Genomic DNA, 19,806 nt, shown 5'->3' with positions numbered 1-19,806 from the left:
CAATATTTTTTTTTGTAAAGAGCCACTAAATGTTTTCTTTCATTTTCATTCTCCATATATAAATTAGTTCTTAAACATTAAAAACATTATCGTAAAGAGTTTCCATTATAACCTAACCCTGAAAATGATAAGAAACAAAGAAATACCATGCTACAAATGGGGAAATACTATAAATTCCATTATATAAGCATATTCTTTAAAAAATCCCTCTCCTTATATATTCTTACTGACACATTTTGTCATGATAGACATAATTAAGATGTCCTTAATTTTATTACTACACCAGATTTTAAAACCACAATAGAAAATAGGATTTATTGTGGCATTTCTTAAAGCCCAATCATTTTGACAAGCTAAGGTCACTTCAGTTTAAACCCCAAAATGTTTTCCTCCCTTAGGAGGCTGGGACATTATTATTGTTTTTGTCAAGAAAGACTCGTGAATCATGCAGTCTTTCTCAGTGAGAAAATGAAAGGTGTATTCCACTGTGTGCTGGGAAAGAGATGATGCCTCTTCCACAGACTTGGTGGAGGATTCACTGCCAGCTTCTTCACGGTGTGAACTCCTGATTGAAGCGCCAGCTGTGATCCTAGGTTTCAAAGAGACATTGGAAATGGCAAAGCAAGACCCTGTGTTCCGAGCTGACAAAACCCAGTTGACAAGAGAAGCAGTAGCTATTCTTTCAGAATGCTCATCATGGGGAATGTCATTGACAAAAAGAAAAGAGTGGGGGAGGGAGGCGAAAAGAAGGCTTTTGTGTGATGACCTGACAGTCCTGAAATCAAATTATAATGCCACAGAAATAGGAATTTTCTTCCTTTTCCATTGCACGAAAGACATTATTTCGTCAATATAGATAAAATAAGTAGTTGTAAGAACATTTTTTTCTTTAGTTAGCCTCCTCAATGTAATTGGATTTTCCCTGGCTCATGGTATTAACAGAACTATCTGTGAGCAACTCTTGGCCTGATAGGTGTAAAGAGATTCCAGAGAGTTCTAAATTATACCTAAACTGTCACCCATGTCACTACAAGGTAGAGTTAAAAGGCCTTTGCAACTACCCAGGAACGAAAAGAAATAATTTCACCCCTAGGAAAATGAATTGTTTATTATTCTTAGCCTCCAAGCACTTTTAAATAATTTTTTTTTCCCTCTCTTTTGCTAACCTCAGCCATGGAGAAAAATGTGTATAAGGCAGTTATTATTTTGCATCAAAACTGTTGATATGTCCATTGCTGTCCCTTGGAGATTTCCATTCTCAGATATGTAGATCACCCTCATGCACAGGTCTGATCTGACCTCCCCTATGGTGCCCGAGTTGGATCCTCAGAACTCAGAGCTGCCCCAATGGCTGACCATGAGACAGTAGTCTGCCCATGCCCAAGCTTGTTGTTTCCAGAGTCACAAGAATGGCTTTATCAAGAGTGTGTCATGCAGTCCCAAGCCATTAACAGGACAGCAGTGTTTCTTCTCTGCCAGAGGACCATGTGGAGGGCAGCATTATTCTCAGTCACAAAGGGAGGGCCCCTAGAGGCTCCAGGACAGGTCAGGGAAGCCCTTACCAAAATGCAAACCCCACTGCATTTGAAAAATGTGTCTTGCTAAATTCAGTATACTCTGGACCTTCCTTTAAACCTAAGAATTGCCTCCTGAGATACTGGCCAGTCAGTTGGACAGTATTTATTTATTTATTTATTCAAGGCTGAGAAGATGAATTTCTGAATACTTAATTGTTTAAATAAAGATAAGCAGCAAAGCTTGTGATGTTATAATCAGGTTCTTATCTGCAAAACAATTTTGAATAAGGTAGGGTATTAAAAACAATCTGTTTATACTAGCTTATATTGTTTTTGAACACTGGGAAATTTCTAAGGTGAATAGATTAATCTGTATTTTTTGCTGACCAAATGGTAGAAGTTTTATTGGCTTTGTTTCTTTTTTTTTTTTTTTCCTTTGGCTTTGTTTCTTATGCCAGAAACCTTACAGAAAGCTGGGAGGTCATCACTTGCATTCCTGCCTCTGAGCCTCTGATGATTCCAGTCATCTCAAAGGGATAGGGTTTTGCCCTCTTGCTTCTGATTTGTTGGCAATAGACCTTCAGCTAACAGTATATCTGCTGAGCCGAAGATGGAGTGCTAATCTAGAGGGACTCGAAATGGCTCTGTCATTTTCTAGATGACAGCTCCTATTTTCCACTGGCTTCTAGCACATGTGCTATCATCCATCTATGTCAGGAAGACACTTGCTTATCTGGTTGCTAGAAATGCTTTTGTTAAAAACACGTAACTGCAGTTCATCAGTCTTTTGAGCAAGTTGTTGATTTTGCTAAACTAAGTTTAAACTCTACTGTGGTTTTGTGATATGACATCTATTTTTATTAGATATTGTCATGATTATTTATAGTGTCTTAGAAATATACTAGCGGAGAAGGCTATGGCAACCCACTCCAGGACACTCTTGCCTGGAAAATCCCATGGATGGAGGAGCCTGGTAGGCTTCAGTCCATGGGGTCGTGAAGAGTTGGATACGACTGAGCAACTTCACTTTCACTTTTCACTTTCATACATTGGAGAAGGAAATGGCAACCCACTCCAGAGTTCTTGCCTGGAGAATCCCAGGGACAGGGGAGCCTGGTGGGCTACCGTCTATGGGGTTGCACAGAGTCGGACACGACTGAAGCGACTTAGCAGCAGCAGCAGAAATATACTAGAGTTTACAAAAAGGCAAGTTAATCAGCCAGTCGAATGGTACAAAAGTTTTGGGACTACAGTGTACACATACTAACTTCATTTTTTGGTACCTCTTAATTATTCTTGCCTGGAGAATCCCGGGGACAGGGGGGCCTGGTGGGCTGCTGTCTATGGGGTCGCACAGAGTCGGACGCGACTGAAGCGACTTAGCAGCAGCAGCAATTAAGAAATTACTTACTAAAAAAGAGATAGACGTTGAATCATGACCATAAGAAAACAAAATTCAAAGCAAATAATGTGTATTTTACAACCAAGGATGGTAAGTATTTAAAAAAAATTATTATATAAAACCAGTGATCTAATTATAACCCATGAAGTACTATTATACATCAAAGAATATGATCAGCAAATATCCTTAATTACTTTTTTATTTAAACTGGAAAATATTTATTTTGCTGACATTCTTTTGGTTTTGACCAGCCTGTTCATGTCCTCTTAGTTCAATTAAGACGATCACTCAGAAGTTGGGCAAACCCAATCTAACTGGGCCAAGCTAGCCCTAACCTTTCAGGAAGCTTCTGAAGAGTTCACATTCACCACAACCAGCTAAAACTGGTTCACACCACTTTGGCATATATTAACTCACAGTCAGTAGGGTTGTTAACAGTGCCCAAAGCAAGGACATATCACAGAATCTTTCAAGAGTGGTACCTGGATGTCAAAATCAAGTGCTATTGCCAACTGGCCTCTCTCATATTTGCCAGTCTGGACCAACACTTTCCTTCTCTTCTCTCCCTTTCCTTCACACAAACACAGACTCATGGCTTTCCTGCTGTTGCTGGGAGTCTGCCACATGGCCTGATTAATGGGCATGGATGAAGGGGACTCACCCAAGCATCTGCCTACTTTCTTTCAGTCCTGAATGACTATCACAGTCACCAGAGTAACTTTTGTTTGGTAAGAGCTGTTTTAAGATTTGATGCCCACCAGAAGTTCTGGCCTTGTAGAGGACAAATGATGCCAAGGGCCAAAGCCAATACCATAGGGCTTTTCTGAGAGGGTCTAGTTGTGGGTGGGAAGTTATAAGGTGGCTTGAAAGGAAAAAAAAGAAAAACAGACACTAAAAAGTAAAAAAAGAGAAAATGAAAAATCTTGGATTTACTTTCTTTATAGTAAAATGGAAGCATGTTGGAAACAGATTTGTCTCTGCCTGAAGGGGTGATGATATCAATTTTATGACAAGGAATTATATTCCTAAAAAATAAGTTGGAGAAAAGCTTCCAATTAATTAGGTTTGACACTGAAATATTGATGTTATTTACTCTTTTAAAATTCTCACAGATAAGCATTTATTTTTTAAAAACCAAATTTTATGTTGATTGTTTTGTAATTTATGTGACACATACACAAAATATATTAAAAAAAAATCACTTCCCTCCTTTTCTCCTTGGATCTCTGACTCCTTTAAAAATGGATGAAATAATTCATACAAAACAGAAAAAAACAAATAAGTTACATATGAACTATAACCCTAATGAAGGAGTGGGACTTGTAAACAATGAGTGCTTTGGAATTTTTTTACTAACTTCATTTGACTATTTTTTCATGTCTTTTCTTTAGCTATAGCAGTAAAATTAACTGCTTATGAAATTTTGACAGTTATGCCTGAGATTTTCAGAGTGGTAGGTTAATACTTTCAGCTAAAAAAAAATCACCTTGAAATAAATATATTTACAAAGGAACAAAACTACTTTAAGTTGCCAGAACTGTAATATATCTGATGTAGAAAGAATATTACTATTGTCAGATGAGGACTAATACATAGAATATGTCCAAAGTGTTATCAGCAGTATTACCACTGTATTCTTCTGTATTCTGGGAACAGAATCAGAAGAAATGGGATTAATCTGAGGAGAAAGTTATGGAAACATGAACAATTTCCCCAACAGTGAGTTAAGAAACACTTCTTACTAAGACAGGTTTCTTTTAAGCATCAGCATGGGATCTTCTCTATAGACCAGTTTTTACATAGGCTTGGCACTCTGCTGCACATTTCCCTCCAAGTATGGAAGTGAGCAGATCACATATCCTCCCGGGGTGCATGGAGGGGAAGACCCAGATCTGCGAGGGAGATTTCAAAGACTATGGTTTGGACAGCAGAAAAAGAAACCGATGTCACTCTAGCATCTTGCATAAATGCAGTGAGAACTTCAATGCGGAGCTAAGTCTGTGCTGGGTCTCCTCACTCCTAGTCACATCCAAAGCAAGAAGGCCTGTCATTATTTAACAGAATTTCTTCCTTTCTTTCCTTTCTTCCTCCTTCTTTCCCTCTCTAACTCCTTCCATCCTCCCTTCTTTCTTTCCTTCCTTCCTTCCGTTTGTTTCTTTAAAAAATAGTATGCATTACGAAGTCTAATAGTTCATACTTAGAATATATAGTAATATTTGAAGTATCTAGAAATATCAAATAGTTTAAAAAGAAGTAAGAAAATGCTTTGATTGTGACCTTTATGTAAAATACAAGTTGAAACTTCCAACTTAGAAATGTGTTAAGGTCCAGGGAAAATGAATAAATCAAACCCAGATAAATATGGGAAGGGTGGAGGGACAAATCCTATTTGTTTTCATTATTTTGAGTTCTATTGCATCAAACAATTGATGCAACCAAGTAGCAAAGTACCACTGAATGTCAGTATCATTTTGTAGCAATGTGTCTAATAAGTGCTCTCAAGTCCCATTTTCCTGTCTGTAAACTGGAGTCACACTTAGCCTGCTAGGGCTGTTGTGATGATTCCATACCAGGTACCTTGGCACAGTGCCTGCCCTGTAGCTCCCAGCTTCTGAGGCTTTGTGGATATACTTTAGTCCGTCACAGCTATTGGTGGAATACAGGAAAACAAATCACAGGACACTGATTACTTTAGGAAAATCCCATGTTCATCTTATTTTACCACTGCAGAAGTCTGTGGGACTCTGGATAACCTTAATATTAAAAGTGCATCAAATATACTCCTTGAGCTCATCTGCCCTGAGATTTTATTTGCTTAAGTTCCCATTTCTTTCCCTTTAAGTGGAAAATATCCTCATTGGTGTGTCATGTTTTCCACTTCATCTTGTATTGTCCCTTCTTTCTTTATCTTATAGACACCAAATGTCTACCACAGAGTTAAGAATTTACCACCCCTCTTCCCAGGACTGTTGAAAGTAATGGAGAGGGATATACAGTTAGCTGGTATTATTTTCTGGGGCTGAGCATTATAGATTTTAAAGTTGGGGGGTTTTTAAGCTTTAGTTGCTTTTCCCCTAGCCAATACCAAGTACTTAGTTGACTTTGGGTACACAGTATCTAGTATTTTAATTATTATATTATTGCTTTTATCAGCAATGGTTTTATCCCCATTTGATTGAAGCCTATAGGGGGAGTTGGCCCCATAGTTTCTCCAAGGAAAAATCTGATCCCACTAATTCTGCTAGATGCTACCAATATTCTGCTCCTTCTACCCCCACAAGATTCTGCTCCCACTACGTCTCTCTTGGCCACCATGGACTACCCATTCTTCTCCATGTAATTCTTTGCACATAATTTACTTCATATAGTGTTTTTCTCTCATTTGTATACACCCAGGATATGGATTCCTTGGTAAAGAAAGCTTTCTCAGTATACATATCCAACCGTCATTCTCATACTGGCTGACGATGAAGCATCCTCCTCAAGTAGTGTGGCTATAATCCAGTATTTCAAACCAACATCAGGTCTGGTGTGAGTTGCATACTTCATTGTTATGCCCAATTTGATGTTGTCAAATGTCCAATTTACTCGACTCACAAATTTATAAAAAGCTACTTCTTATAACTACTTATTAAGTTTTAGGCAATTCCCCTGGAAAAGTGGTTTTAACCATTTTCAGAGATTTCTGTGAAATTATATTTGACTGCTGTGAATTTCTAGTGTTGTTTAGCTTTATTTTGGCGGCAAATATTTGACTGTGGCCAGGAAAAGCTTATTAATGTCTGGATTTTTCTGTACTTTTGATCTCTGGCTTTTAGAAATGCACATTGTTATTGTGTTTTGAATTACAACTGTAGTTCATAACTTAATGTCAACAATTTTATAAATAATCAACTGGATTTCATTAAAACATACAGAATAGAACCCATTGCCTTTTGGACCTCTCAGAATTTACAGATAATTTTATCAAGTTCAACTCAAAGAATATGTTGTGTATATTTCAAAAAATTGAGATGTCTCATGGCTACATCAAAGATCTCTCTTGGTAAATGTTACACTGCACTTGAAAATATGTGGATTATTTTTAAATACCTTTTGATATTGATTTCTAACATAATTTCACAGTGATAAAAGAACAAAGTCTGTATGATTTCAATATTTTTATACCATGAAAATTTTTACACCTTATGTTCCTGGATATGTTCCAATGTCTCCTGGTTTATAGTCTGTGGGAATTTGAATAGAATTTGTACCCTGCTATTGTGTGAAAACTGTATAAATCTTTATGTTGAATTGGTTTAATGGTACTTTTCAGGTCTACCATATCTTCTACTTTTCATCTATTAATTCTATTAATTTTTGAGAGTTTGATATTGAAACTCTAACTAAAAATATTTATCTACTTAAAAAAATAATTGTAAAGTATTCTTGCTTGGAGAATCCCATGGACAGAGGAGCCTGGTGGGCGATGGTCCATAAGGTTGCAAAGAATCAGACATGACTGAAGTAACGTGTATGCACATAGTGATACTATATGTAATGTTGTTCTGTATTTTCCAAGTCTCCTATAAGTGTGTTACTACACCATGTAAAAAATAAAAGAGAAAGAAAAAAATATTTATGAAAAAAAGTTATATAAAGAACAATAAAATATACAAAAATTTTTTTAAAATTTGAGAAGTTTCAGCATTTGAAATGTGAATTGCATACAGAATTGACATCCAATGAGGAACTAACAAACCTATTACATTACTCAGTTGGGTGAAAGAACAACCATTAAATATAAGTTTAAACTAAATATAAACTAAAAATTATTTTAAAAAGCCTCAAATAATTGTTGAATTTTCCAAGTAACTTTGCTATAAACTTAAAGTGGAGAACAGAAAACAATATTTGGGAAATCTGTAATTTGGCTAATTTTTCTTTTGGCTAACAGTCTTTCAGCAAACTGGCCTTGAGCAAGTTGATTTTAGGTGAACTAATTTCTCAAAAATAAGCTTTTGGTAAATTATTGAACTTAAAAAAATTGATAAGTTGGTCATTTGGCCACTTGGCTTTCAGAAAATTGATTTTTAGGAGATTAGATTCTTCCACAACTTCCCAGAAATAAATGATGAATGGAGCAAGTAAAAGGTAATAAATTAGGAGCAATTATGAGTGCAATAGGACATTAAGTGTATTTTTTTTTCCCTTGAGTAAAGAAGTTGTGACTATAGTCTGAATTTGAAACAAAACATTAAGTACCTCATTCTACAAGTTTAAAGAATTACCAGGAATTGGGCTTATTAGAGAGCATAGCCAAATCAGAACTGGCTCTACCATCTATTGCCAATATCCCCTCTCTTACACACCACTTTCCCAGACTGGTAGGATGCAGTTTGGATGCTTTTGCAGAAGTGCAATGTTCTTGGAGGAAGGCTGTTCTCTCCCCAAGTCCAAGGGAATGAAGAGCAAACTACAAAAGAATTGTACTTAAATAGTGGGGGTATACACAGAAGGGAAGACTGATATTTATTCCTTCTTTGGACTTCTTGTTGGTCACTGAATTAACTGAAACAATCTTGTGCCATCTGGACTAAAGAGAAGAGAATTGAAGAGAGACAGTGTGGTGGGGAATTGCCAGGAGGACAGAGGTTAGGATGGGCCTGCAGGTTCTCAGTTTCTGAAGTAGGAGTAATGATGCGGCTTTCATATGTCAGCTTGTGCAACATTTGTCTGTGTTGTAAAGATAAGAATGGAGCACCATCTTGAAGGGATCACGAACATGTAGAGAGCAAAGACATTAGAGAAATGTAGTAAGCACAACTCTGTCTGGGTCCCACTGGAGAGGCAGGCTGGATCTCATAGAGGACAACCACTACTCAGCATTGGCCTCACTGAACAGCAGCCACATCTAATTAAGGAGAAGACTGTTCTCTTGCCCATTTTAGTAAGGAGATGTTTCTGACTTTCCCTTTTACTTCTTTCATCCTCTGGACACTGGATGAGCCTGTGACTAAAAGGAAGAATGTGAGTAAAGACAGGATACCTTCACATTCCCCACTCCTTCTCCAAGATGTTGGAAATACAGATTCTGTGTAATAATGAAGGTGGAGGGTGACAGACTGCATGGAGTCTGAGATTAGAACTTTCAGAATGAATAGATGATGACACAATTTTTTGTAACTATATCAAAGGCAGCTATAGAAACCTGGTTTAAAAAGGAGACCTCTAAATAAAGCACAGCTAAGGACACGTACTGGAAGATATAAAACACTTTCAGGTTTAAGCCTCAATGAATTGGACTCCCTAATAATCAAATTATGAAAGTTCATGAAATGAATCAGCTCCAAACTAGTAGAACCAGAATCAAAGTGTTTGCAAAGGGGATAGAGAAGAGGAATTGGGTTCAAGAGAAATTTAGGGGAAAGAATTTGCAAATTTGGCAGGAGAGAGGATATGGAAAGTAAGAGCATAGGACAGTTCAATTCAGTTCAGTCACGCAGTCATGTCCGACTCTTTACGACCTCATGGACTGCAGCACGCCAGGCTTCCCTATCAATCACCAGCTCCCGGAGCTTGCTCAAACTCACGTCCATCGAGACAGTGATGCCATTCAATCATCTCATCCTCTGTCGTCCCCTTCTCCTCCTGCCTTCAATCTTTCCCAGCATCAGAGTCTTTTCCAAAGAGTGAGTTCTTCTCATCAGGTGGCCAAAGTATTGGAGTTTCAGCTTCAGTATCTTCCAACCTTCCAGTGAATATTCAGGACTGATTTCCTTTAGGATGGACTGGTTGGATCTCCTTGCAGTCCAAGGGACTCTCAAGAGTCTTCTCCAACATCACAATTCAAAAGCATCAATTCTTTGGTGCTCAATTTTATAGTCCAACTCTCACATCCATACATGACTACTGGAAAAGCTTAGCTCTTGACTAGATGGACCTTTGTTGACAAAGTAATGTCTTGCTTTTTAATATGCTGTCTAGGTGGGCTTCCCTCATAGCTCAATTGGTAAAGAATCCACCTGCAATGCAGGAGACCCCAATTCCATTCCTGGGTCAGGATGATCTGCTGGAGAAGCGACAGGCTACCCATTCCAGGGTTCTTGGGCTTCCCTTGTGGCTCAGCTGGTAAAGAATCCACTTGCAATGCAGGAGACCTGGGTTTGATCCCTGGGTTAAGAAGATCCCCCGGGGAAGGGAAAGGCTACCCATTCCAGTATTCTGGCCTGGAGAATTCCATGGACCATATAGTCAATGGGGTTGCAAAGAGTCAGACACAAGTGAGTGACTTTCACTATCACTTCACTAGGTGGGTCACAGCTTTTCTTCCAAGGAGCCAAGTGTCTTTTAATTCATAGCTGCAATCACCATCTGCAGTGATTTTCTACTCCAAGAAAATAAAGTCTGCCACTGTTTCCACTGTTTCTCCATCTATTTTCCATGAAGTGATGGGACCAGATGCCATGATCCTAGTTTTCTGAATGTCGAGTTTTAAGCCAGCTTTTTCACTCTCCTCTTTAAATTTCATCAAGAGGCACTTCAGTTCCTCTTGGCTTTCTGCCATAAGGGTGGTGTCATCTGCATATCTGAGGTTATTGATATTTCTCCCTGCAATTTTGATTCCAGCTTGTGCTTCAATCAGCCTGGCATTTCGCATGGTATACTCTGCGTATAAGTTAAATAAGCAGGGTGACAATATACAGCCTTGACCGTACTACTTTCCTGATTTGGAACCAGTCTGTTGTTCCATGTCTGGTTCTAACTGTTGCTTTGTAAACTACATACAGATTTCAGGAGGCAGGTAAGGTGGTCTGATATTCCCATCTCTTGAACAATTTTCCAGTTTGTTTTGATCTACATAGTCAGAGGCTTTGGTGTAATCAACAAAGCTTTTTCAACGATCCAACGGATGTTGGCAATTTGATCTCTGGTTCCTCTGCCTTTTCTGAATCCACCTTGTACATCTGGAAGTCCACAGTTCACTTACTGCTGAAGCCTGGCTTGGAGAATTTTGAGCATTATTTTGCTAGCGTGTGAGATGAGTGCAATTGTATGGTAGTTTGAACATTCTTTGGCATTGACCCTCTTTGGGATTGAAATGAAACTGACCTTTTCCAGTCCTGTGGCCACTCAAAAAAAAATTGAGTTTTCCAAATTTGCTGGCAAATTGAGTGCAGCACTCTAACAGCATCATCTTTTAGGATTTAAAATAGCTCAACTGGAATTCTATCACTTCCACTAGCTTTGTTCATAGTGATGCTTCCTAAGACCGACTTGACTTCCCATTCCAAGATGTCTGGCTCTAGGTGAGTGATCACACCATTGTGGTTATCTGGGTCATGAAGATCTTTTCCTGTGTATTCTTCCCACCTCTTCTTAGTATCTTCTGCTTCTCTTAGCTCCATACCATTTCTGTCCTTTATTGTGCCCATCTTTGCATGAAATGCTTCCTTGCTATCTCCAATTTTCTTGAAAAGATCTCTCGTCTTTCCCATTCTATTGTTTTCCTCTATTTTTTTGCATTGATCACTGAGGAAGGCTTTCTTATCTTTCCTTGCTATTCTTTGAAACTCTGCATTCAAATGTGTATATCTTTCCTTTTCCCCTTTTGCCTTTTACTTCTCTTCTTTTCTCAGCTATTTGTAAGGCCTCTTCAGACAACCATTTTGCCTTTATGCATATCTTTTTCTTTGGGATGGTCTTGATCATCCACTGTATAATCATAAGGGATTTGATTTAGGTCATACATGAATGGTGTTAGTTCTAGAAGATCTTGTAGGTCTGCATAGAACCATTCAATTTCAGCTTCTTCAGCCTTGCTGGTTGTGTATAGACTTGGATTACTATGATATTGAATGGTTTGCCTTGGAAATGAACAGAGATCATTCTGTCATTTTTGAGATCGCACCCAAGTGCTGCATTTTGGACTCTTTTGTTGGCTATGAAGGCTACTCCATTTCTTCTAAGGGATTTTTGCCCACAGTAGTAGACATAATGGTCATCTTAATTAAATTTGCCCGTTCCAGTCCATTTTAATTCACTGATTCTTAAATGTCATTGTTCACTCTTGCCATCTTCAGTGTGACCACTTCTAATTTACCTTGATTCTTGGACCTAACATTCCAGGATCCTAGGCATCATTGCTCTTTATGGCATTGGACTTTCTTCCATCAACAGTCACATCCACAACTGGCCATTGTTTTTGCTTTAGTTCCATCTCTTCATTCTTTATGGAGTTATTTCTCTACTCTTCTCCAGTAGCATATTGGGCACCTACTGACCTGTGGAGTCTATCTTTCAGTGTCATATCTTTTTGCCTTTTCATACTGAGCATAGGATAACTTGTGGATTTCTGGCTTGGGTGTCTTATGTTGAAGTTAAAGATTAAAAATACAAGTGGAAAAGGAAATAAAACATTTTTTTTGTTGTTGTTGTTTGCCATGATTATAGAGAATCCTGAAGGAAATAGCAAGAAGGGATAGTAAATGAATAATTTTCTTCCCTTTCTACATTTAGGAAATAAAAGATACACTTAGGAATTTCTAATTGTATATATTATATGTATATATATACATATATATATATAATGCATACCCAGAAATATATGTATAATACATAAACAAACACAAGCATATGTATATCTAGTATATACATGTATATATATCTACAAATACACACAAAATAGCATGAATATTAAATCATATGATACAAAATGGATATGTATGTGATAATAAATAGAAATGACTGTTTAGAGTGTAATGTCCCTAATCAAGAAAGATTTTGTAAAAGATGTTTCAGTTTTGAACGTATTTGTCTACTTTGTTGAAAGTCTCTCTTTCATTATCACTTTCCCCTTCAATTTAGATACAAGAATTTTATTGTTTTGTTTTAAAAAGCCATTTTTTTTTTTGGTTTAGAAGAATAATGTACATGCATGTTAAGCTGCTTCAATCATTTGCGACTCTTTGCTACCCTATAGACTGTAGCCCGCCAGGCTTCTCTGTCCTTGGAACTCTCCATCCATGGAATTCTCCAGGCAAGAATACTGGAGTGTGTTGCCATGCCTTCCTCCAGGGAATCTTCTCTACCCAAAAATTGAACCTGTGTCTTCTGTGTCTCACTGCATTGGCAGGTGGATTCTTTACCCACTGAGCCACTTGGGAAGCCCTCAGAAGAATAAAACCTACTCATAGTAGAAAATCTGCAAAATACAGAAGAGAATGAAGGTGCTGTTTCTCATTATATAGACATTTTATTGTGTCTGTCTGAATGAAAACCTCACTTTGTATCCAGGTTATAAGATTGAAGACAGGTTGAAAGGAGTGAGAGAAACTGTTGACTTTTGTAGAACATTCCAAGTATAGAATAAATGAAATTGTGAGTCTGCAATATGCATGTCCATGTGCTGGAGGTGGTATTGGTGGCAGTTATATCAAGTTAACAATGACAGATTTTGTGTTGTTAATATGAAAATAGAAAGTGTGAGTGTGTCCCAGATACATGACAGCATATTATTTTTGTTCAATGGAAATAGATGTTATGAAGAAATTGAATCAGAAGTAAACCGGATGGAAACAATTTCACTATGTTATACACTGTGTAAAGATCCAAATTCTTTTTCTCTTTTTAGCTGTAACTTCAACTTCTCTAGGAAAATATAAATGTAATATATGTATATATTTTAAAGCAATAAATAACATATATCAAAGAAAGTAAATTTTAAAGGTAAAAATCTGGTGTTCTGGATGCTTCCAGAACAAGTGATCTTATCTAGCCAAATTGTCTCCCTTTCCTTTTATTCAGTGCCTGGAATGTAAAAATGAAGGTGGAATCAGAAGTCAAGAGTTAACTAAAGAGACAGTAGAATCTGAAATTATGAAATTGACTGTGTCCTTTTCTCTGATATCCTTGGTAAAATTTCCAGGGGAGTTGCCATTTCCATCGTTCTCATTTGGAGATATGTGGACTAATGTCAGATCTACCTATGCTATTTCCTCACTCATCTTAAAGTCACTAATTTTTCAAGTTTTCAAGTCTTAAGCTCCCATGCTTAGGATTTCAATGTAGTTCAAATCGATTCAATAACCTATCAGTCACGACTCAATCAGAGAAGCAGAACCACTAAGATGAATGTATACATGTACATGGATTTCCTCTTTTCCTTCCTGCTTTCCTTCTTCCTTTCTTTTTTTCCCCTCTCTCTTCCTTCATCCCTTTCTTCCTTTTTCTTTCTCTTCCTCTCTTCTCTTCCTTCTCATCTATTTATCCATCTATATATCTATCATTATCAACTTAATGTTTTCGGTTTTATTGTTGTTTTCAGATATTCAATTCACTTGCACTGTGCTTTGGTATTATAAGTGGTTGGGGAGAGTGGATCCAGGTTTAAAATATTATGTTTTAAAATAGTAAGATTCCCATTTCCCCTTTACTGTATTACAGAGTCAATACTTTAGAGGGTATCCTGCCCACTGTTTTCTAAATCAGAACTTATTGGCTCTATAATAGGTGCAGTTCCATCTTTTACTTTTTTATATGAAAAGACTCATGTTGTTTATCTTCTCTTAATGTCTTTTTCTCTTCACTTTTCTTAGATTAGGTTCCTGGACACAGAGTCTGAGGTGGAGAATTGCCTGCAGAAGTTTCACTGGGGAGAGCCTTTAGGGGCTCCACCTACAACACAGTGAGTCAGGAAACACTGGGTGTTTCTGGATGAGATTGGCAGACTCAGTAGTGTAGATTGCCCTTCCCAATGTGCTTGGGCATCATCCAATCCTTTGAGGACCTCAAAAGAACAGTGCTTCAGCCTAGAGGTAGTCATTACTTTTTTGCATAGGCTGTATCTAGAATCCTCAGGGTCCTCGTCTACCCCTTTTATTAGTTAACTGCCTCTTACTAGTTTAAAAATTCTTTATATAAAATTCTCTTCTTTAAATATATGGTGTTGTTTCTGTCTCTTGACTGGGCACTGACTAACATACAGGTCACGTAGTGATAAGCACTAGAAAGAAATGAGTTCTAAAGGAAGAAAAGAATTGTTCTGGATAGGGTCATCAGGGAAGGATTTTGAGGCCTGAAGAGAGTAAGGATATGAAAATTGTAGAGCAGAGTGTTTTAGAGAACAACCAGCACATGCAAAGACCCCAAGGTATAAATGAGCCTGGCATGTTCAATGAAGAGCAGAATTTTGGTGCAACAGCTGGTGAGGGTGTGAGCGGGAGTGGTGGGAAATGAGGTCAGAAAAGCAGTCAGGAGCCAGACTATGGAGGGCTTGTAGCGTCATGATGAAGAGTTTGGATTCTGTTCTACAAGCAATATGAAGCCACTGGGAGGGTTTTGAGCAGATAAGTAACTTGACCTGACTTATGTTTTTAAGAATCCTCTCTAGCTTCTGTGCAAAAGAATCAACTGTGGTAAGTAATGGGGCTATTAAAATAATTCATGTAAAATGATGGAAGTTTAGACTAAGCAAAGACATAGAGGTAGTGGGAAGTGCTTATTTTTTGGACATATTTGAAGGTAGACATAATTCTCCTGGTAGACTGAGAAATGAAGTTGCCTGTAACTGAGATGGGGAATGTGAGAAGGAGCATGTCTGGGATTTTTCTGGGTCAATTATTTAGTTTGGGAGAGTTTTAACATACATTAAGTTTGAGAAGTCTACTAGAATTCTAAATGGAGCTACTGAGTGGGAAATTTGGCATATAGTTGGGAATTCAAAGGAAAGTTAGAGACCAGAGAGGTACATTTGGTTATCATTAACATATAGACAGTAATTTTATATGATGGAATTCCTAATGCAGTGAGGATAAGTAACTAAGAAAAGTCTGAGAATAGAGCCCTGGATCAATGAATTTTAGGAGCTTGGCAATAAGAAGAAAAACCAGCAAAGAAATGGATGGAAGTGCCTGATGAGCAAGGAGGTGAATCAAAAGAAAACATTGTTCTGAAAGTGAGGAGAGTATTTCAAGAAGGAAAAAAAGGTAAAAAGACTATGTATGCAGGGTTTTTTGACAGAGTAAGATAGAACTTGTGGTTTGATCAGAGGACCTAGCAATATGAGGTCAATGGTGACCTTGACAAAAGCTGTTTTGGTGGACAGGCAGGGACAAAAGTCTGATTAAACTGGGTTCAAGAGGAAAGTAGGAAAGTGAAGTCACTCAGTTGTGTCTGACTCTTTGTGACTCCATGGACTGTAGCCTACCAGGCTCCTCTGTCCATGGGATTTTCCAGGCAAGAGTACTGGAGTGGATTGCCATTTCCTTCCCCAGGGGATCTTCCCAACCCGAGATTGAACCCAGGTTTCCTGCACTGCAAGCAGATTGTGTACATCTGAGCCACCAGGGAAGCCCAAGGAGAGGGTTCAAGAGAGAGGTGCAGAAAGGAAGCTTAGCTATTTCACAAGCATACTGCTGTAGAGGGAAAGAGAAAAGTGAAACCATTGTTGGATAGGTGTGTTTGATCAAGAGAGATTGTGCAAGTATGCATTCACAGCAAGGGTCCACTCAGAGGGAAAACTGAAGACACAGGAGAGAGAGAGTAAATGCTAGTTAGACCAATATCCTTGCACAGATGAGAGGGCTAAATCCTATGCATAACCAGTGTGCATGACCCTTGACAGAAGCACAGACAGTTTATCTGCAGACGTGGCAGATTACAGACATCTGTACTAAATGCTCTTTTGATAATTTTTATTTCCTTAGAAATGAAAGAATATGCCTCTTGAGAAATCTGTATGCAGGTCAGGAAGCAACAGTTAGAACTAGACATGGAACAACAGACTGGTTCCAAATAGGAAAAGGAGTATGTCAAGGCTATATATTGTCATCCTACTTATTTAACTTATATGCAGAGTACATCATGAGAAACACCGGTCTGGAGGAAGCACAAGCTGGAATCAAGATTGCCAGGAGAAATATCAATAACCTCAGGTATGCAGATGACACCACCCTTATGGCAGAAAGTGAAGAAGAACTAAAGAGCCTCTTGATGAGAGTGAAAGAGGAGAGTGAAAAAGTTGGCTTAAAGCTCAACATTCAGAAAACTAAGATCATGGCATCCGGTCCCATCACTTCATGGCAAATAGATGGGGAAACAGTGGAAACAGTGGCTGACTTTATTTTTTTGGGCTCCAAAATCACTGCAGATGGTGACTGCAGCCCTGAAATTAAAAGACGCTTAGTCCTTGGAAGGAAAGTTACGACCAAGCTAGAGAGCGTATTAAAAAGCAGAGACATTACTTTGCCAACAAAGGTCCATCTAGTCAAGGCTATGGTTTTTCCAGTAGTCATGTATGGATGTGAGATTTGGACGGTGAAGAAAGCTGAGCGCCGCGGAATTGATGCTTTTGAACTGTGATGTTGGAGAAGACTCTTGAGAGTCCCTTGGACTGCAAGGAGATCCAACCAGTCCATCCTAAAGGAGATCAGTCCTGGGTGTTCATTGGAGGGACTGATGTTGAAGCTGAAACTCCAATACTTTGGCCACCTGATGGGAAGAGCTGACTCATTGGAAAAGACCCTGATGCTGGGAAAGATTGAAGGCAGGAGAAGAAGGGGATGGCAGAGGATGATATGGTTGGGTGGCATCACTGACTCAATGGACATGGGTTTAGGTGGACTCTGGGAGTTGGTGATGGACAGGGAGGCCTGGCGTGCTGCGGTTCATGGGGTCGCAAAGAGTTGGACATGACTGAGTGACTGAACTGAACTGATTTCCTTAGAAAAATAAGAGCAAGGCTTTTACTTCACATTGAGGAGTGGGGAACAGTAGTTTGAGGTTTGTGAAGTGAATATAATGTGAAAAATATTGTCTGGGAAAATGGGAGAATGAATTGCTAGAGAAATATATAGAATTCAGGACAATGAATGTGTGAAAGCAAGACAGCACATTTTGTTAAGTAAAATCAATTCCAGGAAAGCTGGAAATATCCCTTCCCCTATGCCGCCTATTTCATCCTTGAAATATGCACATCACAAAACCTGTCTCAACAGAAAAGGCCTGAACCATAGCCATTCCACCATTTCAAGTTCTGCCTATCATCTACCTTTGGGAAGAGAGAACTGGGATCAAGGCAGATAGCTGACACAGGTACACTAGATGAATTAGGAAGGTAGAGGGACCCAGAAGCTTGTAAAAACTTTTTTCAGCATTTGATGTTTAGGTTTCTTGGGTAAATAGAACTGTAGATATTTGAAACTCAGATGGCTTTGATTCCCAATCCAAAAGAATCTCTGCTTGAGACTGGCTTTTCAGATTTAGCAGTTTGTAAACTTATTCTGAAGTCTTAAGGATAGGCAGTCTTAAGTCTTGTAAGAGGATGGAACCTAATTTATTCAAGCCATTTCTGTATCCCAAATAGGTTAGTATGCTCCAAGTGGCAGGAGAAAGTAATATTTGTTCAAATAGTTTTTCCCCTGTATGTTGGAACAGGCTTTTTCACAATAAAAATATTAAGTCATTGAATCCTTAAATCAACTTAACCAGTTAGGAATTTGTGGTAGAAATCTTTTGGTTTCTCATCATACATTTTCTAGTGGGAGCTTCACTATCATTTATGATTTTGATCGAACTCTGCCTGCTAGCATAAGCGTGTGATGCAGCTGATTTCTCAGCATTATATTTTCTCCTTGAATGGCCCAATAGAGTCTTCTCTAGGAGTTGATATGTGAGTGGGTACCAGGAGAGACAAGGTTAGTATTTATTCATTAATTAACTCAATAAATATTAATATTTACTATATTTCAGACATTTTTCTAGGTTTTGGGGATAAGAAAGTGGGCAAATCAGTCTCTCTTCCCAGGAAACTTTCCTTCTTCTGAGATTGAGCACAGAAAGAATCATTATTCAGGAGGTACCACTTGCCGTGGGCTTCCCCTATGTCTCAACAGTAAAGAATCCGCCTGCAATGCAGGAGTTGCACGAGGCCTGGGTTTGATCCCTGGGTCAGGGAGATGCCCTGAAGAAGGAAATGGCTACCTACTCCAATATTCTTACCTGGAGAATCTTATGGGCAGATGTGACTGGGGGGGCTACAGTCTATGGAGTCGCAAAGAGCCAGACATAACTGGAGTGACTTAGCGCACACACATACTTGCTATTGTTTGTTTGTTCTGCCAAATCTACCTGAGAGTGCAGCTAGCATAGAGGAAAACTGAACCGAGACTGAAAAACATACAACACTAACATGTCAATCTTGCACACTTGGTTTCAGCCAGACTTTACATTAAATATTGTCCTCAACCTTTAGGTTGCTTTTATCTTCCATTTATCTTTAAGCCAGTTTGAGTTGAATTTCTACTTACACTATACAAATCTTTTAATAAGTGCCTGTGAATAGCCTAAAACCCTACAAGGTGTGGAGAGGGTACAGAGGAGAAGAAAAAACATAAGGTCTTAGCTTTATGGAATCTTTTAATGGGGAAGGCAGATAATAAATACATGACTAATAAAATTTCAGATAGTAATATGTGCTTTAAAAATATTTAGAAAGGCATATGGAGTAAAAATTAAATGTGTGCTTGTGGAAGAGGGTGGAGACAACTTTACTCAAAATGTCAAAGAAAGTCTCTCTAAAGAATCACCATTTGAGCTGAGATCTGTATTGTCAGGGAGCCAGCCATGTGAAAATATGGGGTGTTAGTTTCACAGTAGGGGAAAATATAAGTACATTGTCTCTGAAATCCAGATACTCTTGTTATATCAAGCTTCATAAAGAAGGTCACAATGAAGAAGGTAGGTAGGGAAGGTCAATTTCATGTAGGCTATCTTAGAATTTGCTAAGGTTTCTGGATTTTATTATAACTGCAATTCAAAACCATTGATGATTTTGTAGTAGAAACATAAACTTAGTTGTTTTATGTTCCAAAAAATATTCACCTTGTTACGTGAAGAACAAACTATAGT

At 38.2% G+C, this 19,806-nt stretch overlaps 2 long non-coding RNA genes across 18 annotated transcripts in view; one reads left to right on the top strand and one right to left on the bottom strand.

The window, feature by feature from the left end:
• Positions 1-19,806, bottom strand: part of LOC145509733 (uncharacterized) — a 1,421,207-nt gene that overhangs the window by 217,424 nt on the left and 1,183,977 nt on the right. The gene's annotated exons all lie outside the window — the stretch shown is intronic.
• Positions 12,974-16,868, top strand: LOC145509744 (uncharacterized). The gene is made up of 3 exons (XR_014056379.1): positions 12,974-13,127; positions 14,496-15,884; positions 16,754-16,868. It is a non-coding gene; the product is annotated as an uncharacterized LOC145509744 (long non-coding RNA).

The sequence above is a fragment of the Giraffa tippelskirchi genome, chromosome 6 (genome assembly GCF_054371585.1).
Source record: "Giraffa tippelskirchi isolate mGirTip1 chromosome 6, T2T-mGirTip1v1.2.pri, whole genome shotgun sequence".
Taxonomy (NCBI): Eukaryota; Metazoa; Chordata; class Mammalia; order Artiodactyla; family Giraffidae; genus Giraffa; species Giraffa tippelskirchi.
Note: the sequence above shows the minus strand (reverse complement) of the source record. Positions and strands in the feature narration are given on the sequence as shown.